Source organism: Bubalus kerabau, chromosome 9, assembly GCF_029407905.1.
Source record: "Bubalus kerabau isolate K-KA32 ecotype Philippines breed swamp buffalo chromosome 9, PCC_UOA_SB_1v2, whole genome shotgun sequence".
In the NCBI taxonomy this organism is placed as follows: Eukaryota; Metazoa; Chordata; class Mammalia; order Artiodactyla; family Bovidae; genus Bubalus; species Bubalus kerabau.
Genome location: NC_073632.1, coordinates 101,619,681 through 101,636,298, shown reverse-complemented (window position 1 = coordinate 101,636,298; position 16,618 = coordinate 101,619,681). Strand labels below are relative to the sequence as shown.

Here is a 16,618-nt window from a genome sequence, read left to right as displayed (position 1 = left end):
CTGTTAAAAAGCAGGAATTATATGAATTGGCTGAAGCTGAAACTCCAGTACTTTGGCCACCTGATGGGAAGAACTGACTCATTGGAAAAGACCCTGATGCTGGGAAAGATGAAGGCAGGAGGAGAAGGGGACAACAGAGGATGAGATGGTTGGATGGCATCGTCAACTCAAAGAACATGAGTTTGAGCAAGCTCTGGGAATTGGTGATGGACAGGGAAGCCTGGTGTGCTGCAGTCCCTGGGGTCACAAAGAGTCAGACACGACTGATCAACTGAACTGAACTGATCTGAAGTGAAATACAAATACTATATGTATGTCTTTTGCAAGCATGAAAGACAATGACCCTCAAAGTATGAAATAAAATTATGGGGAAAATATTCCGTGTAAATAGTAAACAAATAAAGGGAGGAAAGCAATATTAATTAGATGAAACAGAATTTAAGGCAACAATATTAGGTGAAAAAAATCATAATCATAAAAAAGCAATTACCAAGAGAATATAATCCTGAACCTGCATGCACCCCAAACCCTAGCCTCAAAAATATGTAAAGACAAATAACATTACATTTTAAAATAACTTAAATTCCACCATCATGGTGGGTATTTTTAAACACATCTCAGAAACTGATATATAGAGAGTCCACTAATAATTGGGAAGTATAAAATGTCTTGAACAACACAATATGCTTGTTATAATGGACATATACAGAATCTTGCTCCCAATAATGAAAGAAAACAGGTAATTAGCAGAGAGTGACCACAGTCCAGTCACACAAATACCAAAGGATTCATTTCACACAGAGCACACTTCATATCACAATGCAATATGGTCAGAAGCTAAAAAAACAATAAGGTAATTTAAATACTCTAATATTTTAGAAACCAAAAGCACTTTAACACTGAAAACATATATGACTAGATAGATAAGTACGAGATAAACAGATAAATAATCCATTGTCTGAATGTACCATGCTTTATTTGTTGTTGAACCATTTGTGAGTCAGCACTCTGGCTCTTTGGCAGAGACTGCAGGTTATCTCCTAACATCTCTTCTTCCCTTCTTCCTTAGCAACAAAACTTCTAGTTTTTTAGCTGGAAGGTACTGTTTGGAATAAAGGCTTATGTCCCAGCTTCCTTTGCAATTTGTGGTGGCTGTGTGACCAAATGGAAGTGGCATGTCCATTCAACTGCCAGGAAATATTCTTGAAGAGGAGACCTGTGTCTTTTCTGCCCTTATTTTTTCCTAGTGTATCTTCAGATATGATTTCTGATGTGTATGGATGAGATACTTGGAAATCAAATAACTATCTTAGACCTCAAGGTAGAATCCTTATAGAGAAAAAACTGTAGACACAAGATAGACAGAAACTGGGTCATTGTTGATCATGGATTGCTTATCTCAGGACTTTACTTACAGGGCAGGGAAACACACTTCTACCTTATCTAAGCTACTACTATTTGGAATTTTTTGAATAACATGTTTTCCTATGTATTTTGCTGTAATGATCAGCTGATATAAGCATCCTTTTCTGCATGTATTTCCCCATTTCTTCTACTGGAATGTGTAAGTCATGTGATATATTCTTTAAAGGCTTTTGAGAAATACCGCCAAATTTTACTCTGTAAGATTGTACAGCTTTACTCTTCCACTAACCAGGTATAAAAGTGCTCCGTTATTCCATACCCATTCCAACATTAAGTATCATTCTTTCCAATCCTTGCCAATAAGATAGGCCAAGAATATGATTGTATTTTTTTATTTCTAGGATGGGTTAGAGATTTTTAAAAATTTGTTTGCTATTTGTGTTTTTTCTTTTATATGTTACTATTTTTAAGTTCCTTGATCTTTTTTCTATCAAGGTAGTCTTTTTCACATTGATTTTAAAAGACTATATATATATAGAGAGAGAGAGAGAGAGAAAGAGAGAGTATTTAACCCTTTGTCTGCTTTACATAGCTTTAATATTTTTTTCAGGCAGTTCATTATCGATAAACATTGTTTATGGTGTTTTTATGCAGAATTTTAAAACTTTATCAGGATTTTCTCTTTTGATTTTTTCTTTGGTATCATTTTTCAGAAAGTTCTATTTTCTTACAAGTTTAGAAATATTTGCCTACAATATCCACTAATATTTTTGTGTGTTGTTTCGGTTTTCTTTGACTTACTTTGAAACTGTTAATCCATCTGGTATTTATTTTGTTCTAAGGAAGAGATCTAAATTTTTACTCTTCCAAGAGTTTAACCAGATATTTCAACATTTGTGGAATAAGTCATCCTTTATCCCCTGATACAAGATGTTATCTCCAGGAAAAATTAAATTCCCTGTATGTACATGAATCATCTTAAAATCCCAGTTGTGTTCTATTTGATCTACATATCTATTCCTCCACCAGTGCCATAGCCTTAATTATTCTAGCTTTTATGTATTTGCATAATAACTGATGTGCTGTATTCTTCCTAACAGTTTTTTAAAAATTTTCTCATAGTGAATTGTGCTTTAAAAAATATATTCCAACAAAACAAAAAAACCCATAGATCTACTGCAACTGGGACATAGTTGAAGCATAGGGGATCTTCAGTCTTCATGGCAGCATGCAAGATCCTTTAGTTGTGGGATCTAGTTCCCTGCAGGACTCAAACCCGGGCCTCCTGCACTGGGAGCATGGAGACTTAGCCACTATATCACTAGGGAAATCCCACAGTTGGCACTTAAATTGGAAGTTCACTAGAATTTTAGGTGGATTTGTAAATATTTGACACACAGAGTCGGACACGACTGAGCGAATTCACTTTCACTTTTCACTGTCATGCATTGGAGAAGGAAATGGCAGCCCACTCCAGTGCTCTTGCCTGGAGAATCCCAGGGACGGGGAAGCCTGGTGGGCTGCTGTCTATGGGGTCGCACAGAGTCAGACACGACTGAAATGACTTAGCAGTAGCATCAATACATTATTTCTTTTTATTTTCATATGAAGTCATTTTGACCTTTTTCTGAGATGTTATCAGTTCCTTGACATTAAGTTGGCTAACAGGCCTCTTGCACAGGTTAAACATTTTGAGAAGAATTAAGAAAGTCATGAAAGCAGCGTTTGCCTCCGACGTGCTCATGCCTGAGTTGACGTGAAGCTGTGTAAAACAGAAATAAAATGCTCCATAACTTTATTATTGTACATACACTGCCCTGTACTTAAACCCTGCAAATCTGGCTGCAATACAAGTGTCAATAAGAGGATTGATCTGGAATGGTAAAGGGGAGGGTAAAAGGCACTGCAGATGGCAAAAGGAGCATTTGGACTGGAGGAAGCAAATAATGAGGCAGATTTACATGTGTTCTAGGCTAGCAAAGATAACATAAATATACAATGATTTTTAAAAAGGGGATTTAGGGAGACGATAACCAATTGTCAAAAAACATTTCAACATGGACCAGCAGTATGGGTTTTATGAGAGCAAAAATTTGGACCTGTTAGTTTCTGAAAATGAGTCTGAAAGATCAAAATAGTGCTTAAGGAAGATAATTCTTGTTGCAATGAGCACACGTATTTGGAGTAAGAACGTAATTAAGAATTTCTTTAGGAAATTGGTACAATAATTTATTTTACAGTTTTATTTATTAATTCAATGATTTTTATAGAATATTGCTCAGGATGTGCCTACAATTGTGTTAGCATTGAAATGACTTTGTTTGCATCCCCAAATCTATTTTTACAAGGCCTTCATGAGAGATGTCTAATGACACCACTTACAAAGAGGGAGACACTCCCCAGGTACTTCTGTACTTTGTTCAACAGAAATTTAACTGCCCAAGCGGATGCTTGATTGATGTTATTCAATGATTAATGCAGCAAACTCCCTACTTTACCCTCTGCAGCAGAAATCTCCATTTAACCCCTTGGGATATGTAAGTGCCTCATTTCTTGAGAAACTACAGTGAGATTAGGGAGAAGGGAAGGCTTCACAAAGCAATTAGGAAGAGGACAGATTAATCCATCCTCCTCTTTATTGAAAAGCAGCTTCTACCAAGGTACTGTCTCCTGAAATAGACTTTTACCTACAAAGGCGTTTGCAAGAGAATTTGATAAAATAAGAAAATAAGAGAAATAAAAACAGCTATTAGAAAATAACAATTTTTATTAGAAAATAAGAAAGAACTATTAGAAAAAAAAGAAAAGAAAAATAAAAATAGCGATTAGGACTACCTGTTTCTCTCCTTTATTTTTTCTCCCCAGTGCATTGAGTCCAATGGCAGAATATCTCACTGAAATAAGCATTTGTAAGTGAATCACAGTTGCTTTTCAGTCTGTAAGAGTCACTTTCCTGCAGCACGAATATTTTATTTTTCTCTCCACGCATAACTGATGTCTACATGATGTGAAGCAATCCTGTTTCTTGTTGGTGCTGCTATTTAGAATTGGAAGAGTTATTTGGAATTGAATCTATCCTACCAAAGATAGCTTCAAAATATTAGCTTCATTTCATGCCTTTAATTCCTCTCCATTTTCGCTTACTCATATTTAGTGGCTGCTATGTGAGACAATATGAGAGGAGGCGAAAAGGGGCCATACATAAGTGTATGTTCTTTGCCAAAGCACTCTTTACTCTGGTTTTAAAGCCCACTTTCCCCTCTGACCTGGTGTACACAAGTTCCTAAGCATCTTCTGGCCTCGGAGGCATCTTTTTCTCTATAGGCAACAATTAAAGAAGAGTCCACCAGGGATATTATGAGGGGGACAAGAGAAATAGGAACTGACAATATTCCTAGTCTTGTTCCTGTTGTTGGAAAAAGTCCAGATGTTGTGGCTCCCAGCCAGTTTAGGGACATTGAAACAAAATAGTTATGATGGGTAAAAATGACTTTCACCATTAGCTATTACATTTTTATAAAAAAATAGATGCTCATTGCAACAACCAAGCAAACAAAGAAATAAAACAGAACAACAAGAAAATGAAAGAGAGAGAAAATAAAGGACGTGGTGCAGGACAGAATAATGTACAAAGCAAAGGGCTTCTAACCATCCCACTTGCAATGTTTTTTTTTTTTTCCAGAGAATATTCATAAAATATTTATTCAGACAAATGGGATTAGAATATATGTTCTCCAACTTGCTTTTTTTTTTACATGAAACATTTTATCTTGGACTTCTTTCTAGTAGCATATATAGCTCTATTTCCTTCCTTTAAACATCTGCATATAAGCACAGATGTGCCATAATCTTTAAGAGAACCAGATCCTCATTCATGGATATTCAGCTGGGTTCTTTTTTTTAATTATTTACAAATATATTGCAATGATTACTCTTGTTCATGTGTGTAAAAAAAATCTATAAGGAAAATTTCTAAATGGAATCGTAAGATCAAAGGATATGTTATTTAAATTTAAAAATAAAATTCCTATGTTAAAATTTAACACATCCTGCCAAATTGAGCTCTAAAAAGGTTGTATCAGTTTACACTCCTACTGATGAATCTGAGACTGCAGAATTCTTCACCCACAACAAATATTTTCATCCCTGGCAATATGAAAGAAGAAAATTCACTTTCAATTTTAGAAATTGTCATTTCTTCAACTGTAACTGAACTTGAACTTTTATTTGCTTACCAGTTTTTTCCCTGCAAACATGGAAAACTATTATTTTAAAGTTGTTTACCTTTTTGTTGACATGTAAGAATATATGAATATTAAAGAAATTAACACCTTGTCATATGTATTAAAAATGTTTTTCCAAGAATATGTAATAAACATTTTGCTTTAAAAGGATATTTCTAATCTTACCAGTAGATCCCTTATCCAGAGTGAATTTGATTTAAAATCATTTCTATTTTTATCTCTCACTAGGGAACCTTGATTTAATCAATTTCCCAAAGAAAATGCATTCCTCTATTTGATTTAATCTTAAGATAGTTGTTTGATGTAACTTTAATACACCGTCCCTATCTCAAGGATAGATTTATGTTTCAGAAAGAAGGAAAAAATTAGGAAAGAACAATGAGAAACCAAAGAATAATGATGACCATCTTCATTCTTATGAAATCTTTAAGAAAAAATAAATTAAGAGTATAAAGCATAGAACATTCATGAGGATTTCAAGCCTCACTCAGAACTTTCTCCTTAATTACTTTGCCAAATTTTTTCTTTATCAGTTGTAATTCTCTCTTTGGGGGACATATTTCACACTCCCTCTTTTTAATCCATACTTTCCCAAATTATCTCACACATCTTCTGAAATTTTATATATTTTGAGGGAAATAGACTTGATTTAAAAGTTAATCACTGTTAGATTTCGTACACAATTTTATCATTGTTTAAAGCTCAAATCACTGGGCATATGGTTATCGGTAACAGTGTTTTCACCCACTTGATTTAACTAATACTCATCAAACTGTTATTGCTGGAAAATTAGAACATTGATGCTGGATGAAGTAACCTAAATGCAAAAGGTGGGTTTATGAAAAATGAAATTCTTTAATTTTTCTAAATCTCTAAGAATCATATTATTCCATGCTTTAAACTCTAAAATTCTATGAACTTAACAATTCTAGAATTTTATGTGGAAGTAACTGTTTACTTGTGTTTACAAAACATGGTTTCAGGTTCAGATTATTTCTGATGGTTTATTTTTTTAATCAATTGAATAATCTTAAGAAATGAATTATCCCTTGGAGTACAGAGTCTATAGGGCTTCCCTGGTGTCTCAGCAGTAAAGAATCTGCTTGCGATGCAGGAGACATGGATTCGACCCCTGAGTCAGGAAGATTCCCTGGAGAAGGGAATGGCAACCCACTCCAGTATTCTTGCCTGGAGAATCCCATGGACAGAGGAGCCTGGTGGACTACAGTTCATGGGGTCGCAAGAGTCCGACATGACTTAGTGACTAATCCACCACCACGGAGTCTATATAAACTTGCAGGCATTGTAATGAAGTGACTAAATTAAAATCTGATAATTAAAATATGTTGGAAGGTAAGCATTTTTAGTTTACTTTTAAATATGAATGAAGTAAGGGTTATTTAAAATATTATTTCATTTCCTATTTATTTTACCCTAGCTGGCTTCCCTGGTGGCTCAGATGGTAAAGAATCCGCCTTCAATGAGGGAGACCTAGGTTCTATCCTTGCATCAGGAAGATCCCCTGAGAAGGGAATGGCAACCCACTCCAGTATTTGTGCCTGGAGAATCCCATGGGCAGAGGTGCCTGGTGGGCTACAGTCCATGAGGTCACAAAGAGTCAGACATGACTGAGTGACTAACACAAACCCACACACACACACACTCTATTTGAAAAAATGTTATAATATTCTATTTATTTTATTTTATTATATTTATTTTCCTTGTTTTTCTTTTTTTGGTTTGGGCAAGGGACACTAGTGTATTTTTGTCTTTGACTAAGTAAATGAAAAAAATAAAAGATATATCAGAAGACAGGCAGACTTTCGACCCAAGGAATATGGAAGTTGTAGCATTTACTGACCCTTCCATTCATTAAACTGATATTTCCTGAGCACTTGTTGAGGTTAATTTGGATGAAAACTGAATTAAAAGCATTTTAAGTCTGAGTCAGGTGCTATCTGGACTTTGTGAAAGCCAGATCCATGGGGTTTTAATCCAGAAGTGTCTGTCTATCCCAAAATAAACTCAAATTTAAGTTAAGGTATATTAGTAATAGTGTGGAAATATAACAAGCCTGCTGTCAGATTACTGTATTTCTTTTAAAATTACTTTATATTGCATTTTAATTTATTCATAAGACAAACATGGTTTGGGGGCAAAATGTCCCTATCTCTAGTTTAATAAAACATTTATACGGAATTCTTGCTGGTTGTACCTCTCCTTGCTTTCTGAGGATAAATTCTTGAACCTGGAGGGCTGTCAGTTTACTAGATTCTGGATAAGCTAGAGGACTTGGGCTTGTTGACTAAATTACCCTGGTTAATAGGCGGGAGTAGAGGGAAGTGGCAAACAGGTTTAAATTGAGAAAATCCTGGAGGAAAGAGCGAAGTTCCAGTGCAGGCTGGGCTGGTGAGTGTGTGAGAAGTTGGGACTCCTGTTGGCTGGGGACCCGGGGTCAGGGATGGGGTGAGAGATGGCTGGGGACCTGGGGTCAGGGATGGGGTAAGAGACGGGCTGTGGGGTGAAAGGGAGTGTGGGATGTAACTCATCAAGAAAGTGAAAGTGAAGTCGCTCAGTCGTGTCCGACTCTTTGCAACCCCATGGACTGTAGCCTACCAGGCTTGTCCATCCATGGGATTTTCCAGGGAAGAGTACTGGAGTGGGTTGCCATTTCCTTCTCCAGGGGATCTTCCGACCCAGGGATCAAACCCAGGTCTCCCGCATTGCAGGCAGACGCTTTACCCTCTGAGCCATCAGGTGCACTAAATTTAATACTGGCCTGATTGGATTTCTAGTGGAAGCCTGTGGAGGGAAAGAGTTCATACCAATGTGGCTCCGGGCAGAAACAGCACAACAAGGATGAAAAGGAGAGCAGACACCTTAGGAATACTCCAGAAATAAATAAACAAGCACTGAGAGAGTTTTATGTCAAATGCTCTGCCATTCGGCTGCATCTGGGGTTGGTGTGCTACTGGGCCTATGCGACATTTCTCAAGACGCAGGGGCCTGCCCCCCTGGAACAGCAAGCAGAATTCACTAGAAACACGTTCAGAGACAAAAACCTCCCAAAGCAGGCCTCTCTCGGTGATGTAGTAAAGAAATTACATGAACATAATCTTCAACAGAATTTTAGGTCTTAAGGGAACCTAAATTCAAAAGGATCATGTTTTAAAAGTCAGTTAAATATTTTTTTTCCTCCAAATGGTACACATTCTTAAGTCTATTTAATTTTCAGTCAGGTATTAGATGAAAAATAAGCTTTTCTATGTATGCTGTTTCTGCTCCATTATACCATATTTTAAGGCTACTCAGAATTAGGTCAATTAAACAACAAATCTATTATAACACGTATCTAATACTTACTGTTGGGGGAAAAATACTGTCTTCAAGTCCATCCTTAATGTCAGTAATTTTCCTCTGTACAGCTCTACTCACTGGGCATACTTGATGAGGTCTCTGTATGCTATCAGAGAAAGTACAATCACTTGGCAAGAAATTTCGACTCCAGTAGTATTTGTGCGTTCACATACTGTTAAGCGATTTGCGAGCTAGTTAAGGGCGTTGCAAGTACATCTAAGTTGTCTCACCAAGAGGCAGAGACTAGATGCTGATAGGATGTGTGTGAAAGTACGTTTGTAAAGTTCCAGTAAAATACAGTCCTTTAATATCAAGGTCAGACAGAGACTAACAAAATAGTCTCAGGAATAGCCATGAGGCAAAGGAAAAGTACTTGCTCATGAAACCAGAATTGTAAATAATCAATTACAAACAACTGTAAAAAATAATTTTTTGTATACCAAAAACCTTAAAGTTTTGTTTTCTTGTATGTATTGAGGTGATAAGATAGCTTAAAAGATTCAGTTCATGTTTTAATATGGTTTGTGTTATCCAGACCCTTTTTACTGATACTATGGCAATTTTCATTTTCTTAGCAGCTATTGTTTTGTTACTAATTTCTAATTTTACTGCATTATGATCAGATAATATGTTACATATGAATCCAGTTTTTCTGTTATTTATTGAAATTCCCTTTGTGGGAAACATTAGAATTGCTGAATTTTTCTCCAGCTAGATATACACTAACTTTTGTTTTTGTTGCTTGAGAATCAGTGTATTTCCACTTTTGGACTCCGGCATTTCACTATGAAAATTTTTACTGACTTTCTTCTGAAAGTTGCCTGTCTCCCATTTTTTACTCTCTCTGTCTCCATGAGACATGTTCATTGGACCTTCTCATTGTATCTTCTACATTTCTGAACCACTCATCTCTTTCTCTCTATACCTCATTCTAAGTGATTTCCTCAAATGTATCCTTCAGTTTGTTAATTTTCTTTTTGGATGTGACTAATATTCCAAGGTGGTACAGTGGTAAAGAATTCACCTGCCAATGCAGGAGATGCCAGAGATGAGAGTTTGATCTGTGGGTTGGAAAGATCCCCTGAAGGAGGATATGGCAACCCACTCCAGTATTCTTGCCTGGAGAATCCCATGGACAGAGGAGCCTGGTGGACTACAGTCCATGGGGTTGCAAAGAGTCAAACAGGACTGAGCACACACATACACATAATATGCTATTTAGCTTATCTAGTGAGATTTTAATGACTACAATTTCCATTTCTAGACATTCTGTTTCTTTACAAATCTGCCTATTCATTTTCATGGTGTCCTATTGTTTCATGATGTTTTCAAGTCTTTTTTAAAAAATCTTTTTGCTCTTATTTACTTTAGAGTGTCTTTGGTTTTGATCTGCAATCTATAGTTATTTTGGTCCTTCTCCTTATTTTTGCCTCTGATTGCTCTCCTTTAGGGTCGTAATCCTTGTGTACATTATAACATTTTGTTGTTGTTGTGAATTCATCTTCAGTGGGTTCAGTTGTTTTTCATGAGACTTCTGTTATGAACTGAATTGTGTACTCTCTTTAAATTCATACATTATAGCTCTAACCCCCAGTGGGATTGTATTTGGACATAGGGCCTATGAAGAGCTAATTAACATTAATTAAGGTCATAAGGATGGGTCCTGATTCAATATGACTATTTTTCTTATAAGTGGAAGAGATATCAAGGCTCTCATACATAGAGTAAAGGCCATGAGAAAATACAGCAAGAAGGCAGCTGTTTGCAAGCCAAGGCGAAAGGCCTCAGGAGAAACCAAACCTGCCAACACCTCAATCTTGTAATTCCAGTCTCCAGAACTATGAGAAAATAAATTCTGTTAGGTAAATCACCCAATCTGTGATATTTGTTACGGCAGCCTGAGCAGACTAAGACAGTTTCTGAACCCTAGGTTGTGAAAGTAACCTTTCTGCATTTGCTACAATCAGATTCCTAGGGGTTCAAGGCTCTGGCCCTGTTTTATGTTACTTTACTGACTTAGGGGTCCATTCCAAGAAAATGGACTTAGGGTTAGTGTTCTAAGCAAATAGTATAAATTCAGACTTCTCCATATGTGACCAGGCTGGTGTTATTAATAGTTTCTCTCAGCAGATGTCTCTTCCCTGACCTGTGCTCACTCTAGGGATCAGTAACAGCAAACTTCCTTGCTCCTTCCACAGGCCAAGTGGTGTTTCTCTAACTCGCCTTCTGAGGCTCTAGACTTTCCGCAGGGGACTGGCCTCAGCTTCCCTACCCAATGTGTTTGAGGCCTTAATTCCCATCCCATCCTCATCTCCACAAATCTTTATCCAGGACTAAAACCCCCATGGGGCCTTGTAGCATCAGCTTATACTTATTTCTTTGGCTTTGGTTTCTTGTTTTATTTCTGACATTCAGGGAGTTTTGTTGCTTCATTCTATCCATCACTTCCATGAATTTGTACTAGGAAGGCAGGCTTTCCATGTCCATTTGTCCACCAGGCTCACTCTCTAGTTGTATATACAAGAAAATGAAAATATATTTTCTAACACACTAGAAGTACATTTGTCTTCATAGAGTTGGACCAAATTTGTCCCTGCAGGGTAGGATTACAAGGATTACATGAGTTAGTAGTCAGTAAATTTGTCACAACTCTATTTTTAAAAGGTTCTATGTGAGTAGGAAGAATAAATTCATTCTAGAACAAATAAGTTTCAATAATACAATGAAACCATCAGAAGGAACTTTATTTCCAGACTTGATATCAGGATGATATACATATAGACTTATGACTTTTTTTTTTTTAAAGTGTTAGAAATTTTATTAAAGTTAACATTCCACAAGGTCATACTCATACAAATCAAACTGAAAAAATTCCAGGCATACAAACTATCATCTGTTAATGTGCCATCTTTTTCTCCAAATGTCAAAAATATTCTTAATGATACAAAAAGTCTCTAGAAAGTCAAATTTACTGTCCATTTGTGCTGTTAAGAAACCTATATCTTCATTCATTTCATGAAATCCATGTTAAAAGAACCCTGTCTTGGTTGTATATTATCACAGCACTCTTGTATTAATCCATTTTTCTCAATTCCCCATAGTGGACTGCCATCTTGATTTCTCAGTGGTAGGGTCCATTTGAGACTCTTCAAGCTGACTGGGTGTAAATGCTTCCACCAACATCTATTTCACTTCGCTGTAGAGGCCCCTTAGGTAATTCAGCTTCAGGATTCATATTCCTCAAATAAACAGCGTATTTGTTCAGAATCGTCGTCAACCAAATTTAATTTTAATCTTGTAAGTTACCGGGTCCGAACGCCGCGGCCGACCCCTCCTGGTCGCCTGCACCCGACTCCCGCGCCAGGGCGCCCGCCCGAGCCTCCCGCCCGTACGGGTCGGGCCGCCGGAGCCCCGGGGAGCCTCGGTGGCCGCTGCCGCAGCGGCGCTTTCCGCGTCGTGGGCCCAGCAGCCCCAGACTTATGACTTTAAAGCCAGCAAATGTAAGGAACAAATATAAGTTGAAAAGCAAGAATAATACAAGCATCTTTGTACTTGTATTATAATTGCAAAGTAACTGATATCTTCATCAACGTTCAATGCACTGCTGTGGACTGAAATGGAAATGTGTCTTCTAAACTTATATGTTGAAGCTCTATTCTAATGTGATGGTATTTGAAGATGGGGCCTTCAGGAGATAATTGAGGTTAGATGAAGTGATGAATCAGGGCCCCTAGGAATCTAATAGAAGCAAATGCAAAAGCACTTTGTGAGGTTACTCATGATGGGATTAGTAACTGTCTGCACACCAGGAACTGAGTTGGCAGCACCTTGATTTTAGACTAAATGTCTGTAGTTTGTGGTATTTTGTTACAGCAGCCTGAGCAGACTCATACATGCACATACTGTTCATATATAATAGCTGTAATCAGCTTTCCTACCATCTGTTTTTCAGGTTTATGCTGTCCCTATGTAGTTTCTGTGGCTTCCCTGGTGGCTCAGACGGTAAAGCGTCTGCCTGCAGTGCGGGAGATCCAGGTTCGATTGCTGAGTCGGAAAGATCCCCTGGAGAAGGAAATGGCAACCCACTCCAGCGCTCTTGCCTGGAAAATTCCTGGGACAGAGAAGCCTGGTAGGCTACAGTCCATGGGGTCGCAAAGAGTCAGACACGACTGAGCAACTTCACTTTCACTACGTACTTACTAGATAAGTATTAAATGATAGTTTTTGACCACTCAAAATTTAGCATAATTAACATGCAGTCAAGGTTTAGAAACATATTTTCCCCATTTAAAGCTCTCCTGACTCAAATGTACTCTTAGTTATTCAAGTATTTCTATGTTCTCCCTCTTATTCAGCTATCTGGGGTTTGGTTAAGATTAATGCATTTATTGGATAAACAGGATGTGGTGCACGTACACAATGGAATACGACTTGGCCATAAAAAAGAAAAAACAGTGTCATTTGCAGCAACATGGATGCACTAGAGATTATCAAGCTAAGTGAAGTAAGTCAGAAACACAAAGACAAATACCATATAATATCACTTATATGTGGAATGTAAAATATGACACAAATGAGCCTGTCTGTGAAACAGAAACAAAATCCGGGACATAGAGAATAGACTGGTCGTTGCCAAGGGGGAGGGAGGTGAGATGAATAAAGGTGGGAGTTTGGGACTAGTCAATGCAAACTGGTATACAAAGAATGGATAAACAACAAGATCCTACTGTAGAGCACAAAGAACTGTATTCAATATCCCGTGATAAACCATAACGGAAAATAATGTGGAAAAGAATGTACATATGTATAACTCAGTCACTTTGTTATAAAGCAGTCATTAACACAACATTGTAATTCAACTATACATCAATTAAAAAAAATTCTTTTTAAAGATTAATGTATTCAAGAGCCCATGACACTAGACTTCGTGCTGGGGGTATCAGGTGATCTTACCAGTATGTAACCAGCGATAAACTGCATGTCCTGGGCACAGACAGCATGGGTGAAATGTGCATGCTTGAGACCACTGCAGCGTTCTCTTAACAACTTGGCTTGCAGGAGGATGAAGGAAGAGATGCATAATGCTCTGTCTTGCTAAGGCCTCATGAATTCAAGTATGAAGTCTATCATATAGAGGGACTACTTCAGCACTTCTGTGGCTGTCTAAAGATGATGGCCACAGAGGAGGAGGGACTGGAGGGGGTCACGAGTGAAGCTCCAACGGGAACCAGGAGACATTCTACCTTTCCACACTGTTCCATTATAGCTTTACCTCTCCCAGCAATTCAAGGTGTCCTTAAGAGAGTCCTTGACGCTCCGAGTTGGCGCATTCTCTCCATTTAACAAAGCTGGTGGTTTGGGGTTTGTTATCCCAATGCCCTCAAGTTCCTGAAATGATAAGGCAAGTCACACTGTACTTGCACAGATTTCTTTTTAAAATAGTTGTCTGGAGCCTGACTTCTGCAAGAGTGGTCCTGATTGTGCTCCATGGCAGCCCCCTGGGAGCCTCTCCAGTGCAGCATCTCGGGCCCTATCCCAGAGCTGCTGAGTCAGAATCTGCACTTGATCGAGATCCCAGGTGACGCACATGCACATCATGTCTGGAAAACAAACTGATGTGGAGCATTGCCCTCTCCACCTAATAGTTACCTCTTTTAACCATTAGTCATACCTAAGGAACAAGATGAAGGTTTCCCATAAACCTACCTAACTTGGCATTTTGTCTTCTATTAACAATTTTGAATCACAGTGGGGTCTCTTTTTTCACATATAAGGAAACCTAGTATTTAAGTCTATAAATGAATCAGAAAAATTGTTTCCATTTCGATTTAGTATGAATGCAGTCTGGCTCAGGCTTGCTAAATTGAAAGCAAAGCACTGTTTCCATTCAGGTTAATGGGTTCCTCCTCATCAAGCTGTCCTTCTTTCATGTAATCTAGACTTGCTTCCCCTTATTTACTTTTTTGTAACTGTTCTTCTTTTTAATAGGATTATTCATCCTTCCAATATTAACAGCAATTAGACTCACCTCATGGTGCATCATGCCAACTCAATCTCAGGCTGTCAGAGTGGGATGATCTTAGTCTTGTCTCAGTAACAAACTTTGACAACCAAAACAAAGCAGCAGGCGAAATACACGGAGAGAATTAGCAACATCGGGTCAGAGATGACAAGAAGTTCTCGAACATGTTGGTTGCCTCTGCCTAGCATGTCCTCGTGGAAATAACGACTGCTCAGGCTGATGACGCTGTGACGCAGTCCTAAGCTGGATTTTTCAGGGAAGTTTTAAAAGAAGACTCTTTTACATCCTTAGAAACATTAGCATTCACTTTCCAAATCTAATCTATTTAATTTTATTGGAAAACATTTACAGAGCTCATCAGCAGACTCTCTAGTATTGAGTAATATTTAGCATGCGGTAATCATGGGAAGGAGAGATTTAGATTAAATGCTGCTTTTTATTACTATTCAATCATCATAAGTTGTTCCACTTTTTATCTTTTTAGTCAACAGATTTCAAAGGTGGGAAAATATCTTCATTTGCAGTCATACCTATATTTATCTCCTATTATATTTTCCATTAGTGTCTACATGAGATTTATTCCTGGTGATTCCCAACAAAGTGAGTGTGACTCTCCAGATGCTAATAATAAAGACAAATGCACCCTATCTCTTAGAGATGTTATGAGAATAAATTAGATAGTATTTACAGGGGGATTTGACCTCACTAGAGATAGTATATAAACAAAATGCAAAAAAAAAAAAAAAAAATTTAAAGAAAAAAAATTCCATTCAGTTCTAGCTAGACTGGCTTGACAGTACCAAATTATGTTCTGAGAAAAGAAAACAGGCCTACTAATAGTGGTTCCGCTGGTTGTGGATAAATGCCAAATACTGACAATGAATTCCAGGTCTGGGCTGAAAGCTCAGGCATCAGTTTGAATAGGCACAAAATGAGCCCTTTGTCTTTTTTCTATATATCTACATTTACTCTACTTGGGACACTGGTAAAACCTTGCATGTACTGGGTTAAATTATCAAAGTTATTTTAAACCTATTTCTACCTTTAATAACATATAAAGATTGTTAACAAAGCAGTGATGTGAGGATATATGTATTGTATATTTGTAAGGATATATGTAACACATATGGACTTCCCTGATGGCTCAAGCAGTAAAGAATCTGCCTACAATGCAGGAGACACAATAGACATGGGTTCACTCTCTGGGTTGGGAAGATTGGAGGGGGAAATGGCAACCTACTTCAGTATTCTTGCCTGTAAAGATCTATGGACAGAGGAGTCTGGTGGGCTACATTTCATAGGGTTGCAGAGTTGGACACTACTGAGTGTGCATATGTAACACATATACCTCTAGACAAACTATTTTTACATTTATATTATCTGGAACCAAAAAGGAGCTTTCAGCAGGACAATGGGCAAAGCGGGAATCATCGTTATTGCAGACTGAAAGGCAAAGTGGTCCTTACAGGTATGGGGAAGCCTTCAATTATACTCTTAGTATTATTTTGGGGAAACAGCAAAGCCCCTCATCCCCATGTTTTTCAAGCATCCTGCCACCCTGCTCCAGATTCTACCATTTAAAATTCTTTTGAATTAACAGAAATGGTTGCATATCTGTGGGAAAATCAAG

The 16,618-nt window shown here is 37.6% G+C and overlaps 1 long non-coding RNA gene across 1 annotated transcript; it reads left to right on the top strand.

Moving 5' to 3' along the window:
- The first annotated feature begins 7,399 nt into the window (after positions 1-7,399).
- Positions 7,400-15,449, top strand: LOC129619484 (uncharacterized). The gene is made up of 4 exons (XR_008697898.1): positions 7,400-8,018; positions 12,919-13,001; positions 13,322-13,470; positions 14,955-15,449. It is a non-coding gene; the product is annotated as an uncharacterized LOC129619484 (long non-coding RNA).
- Positions 15,450-16,618: the final 1,169 nt, after the last annotated feature.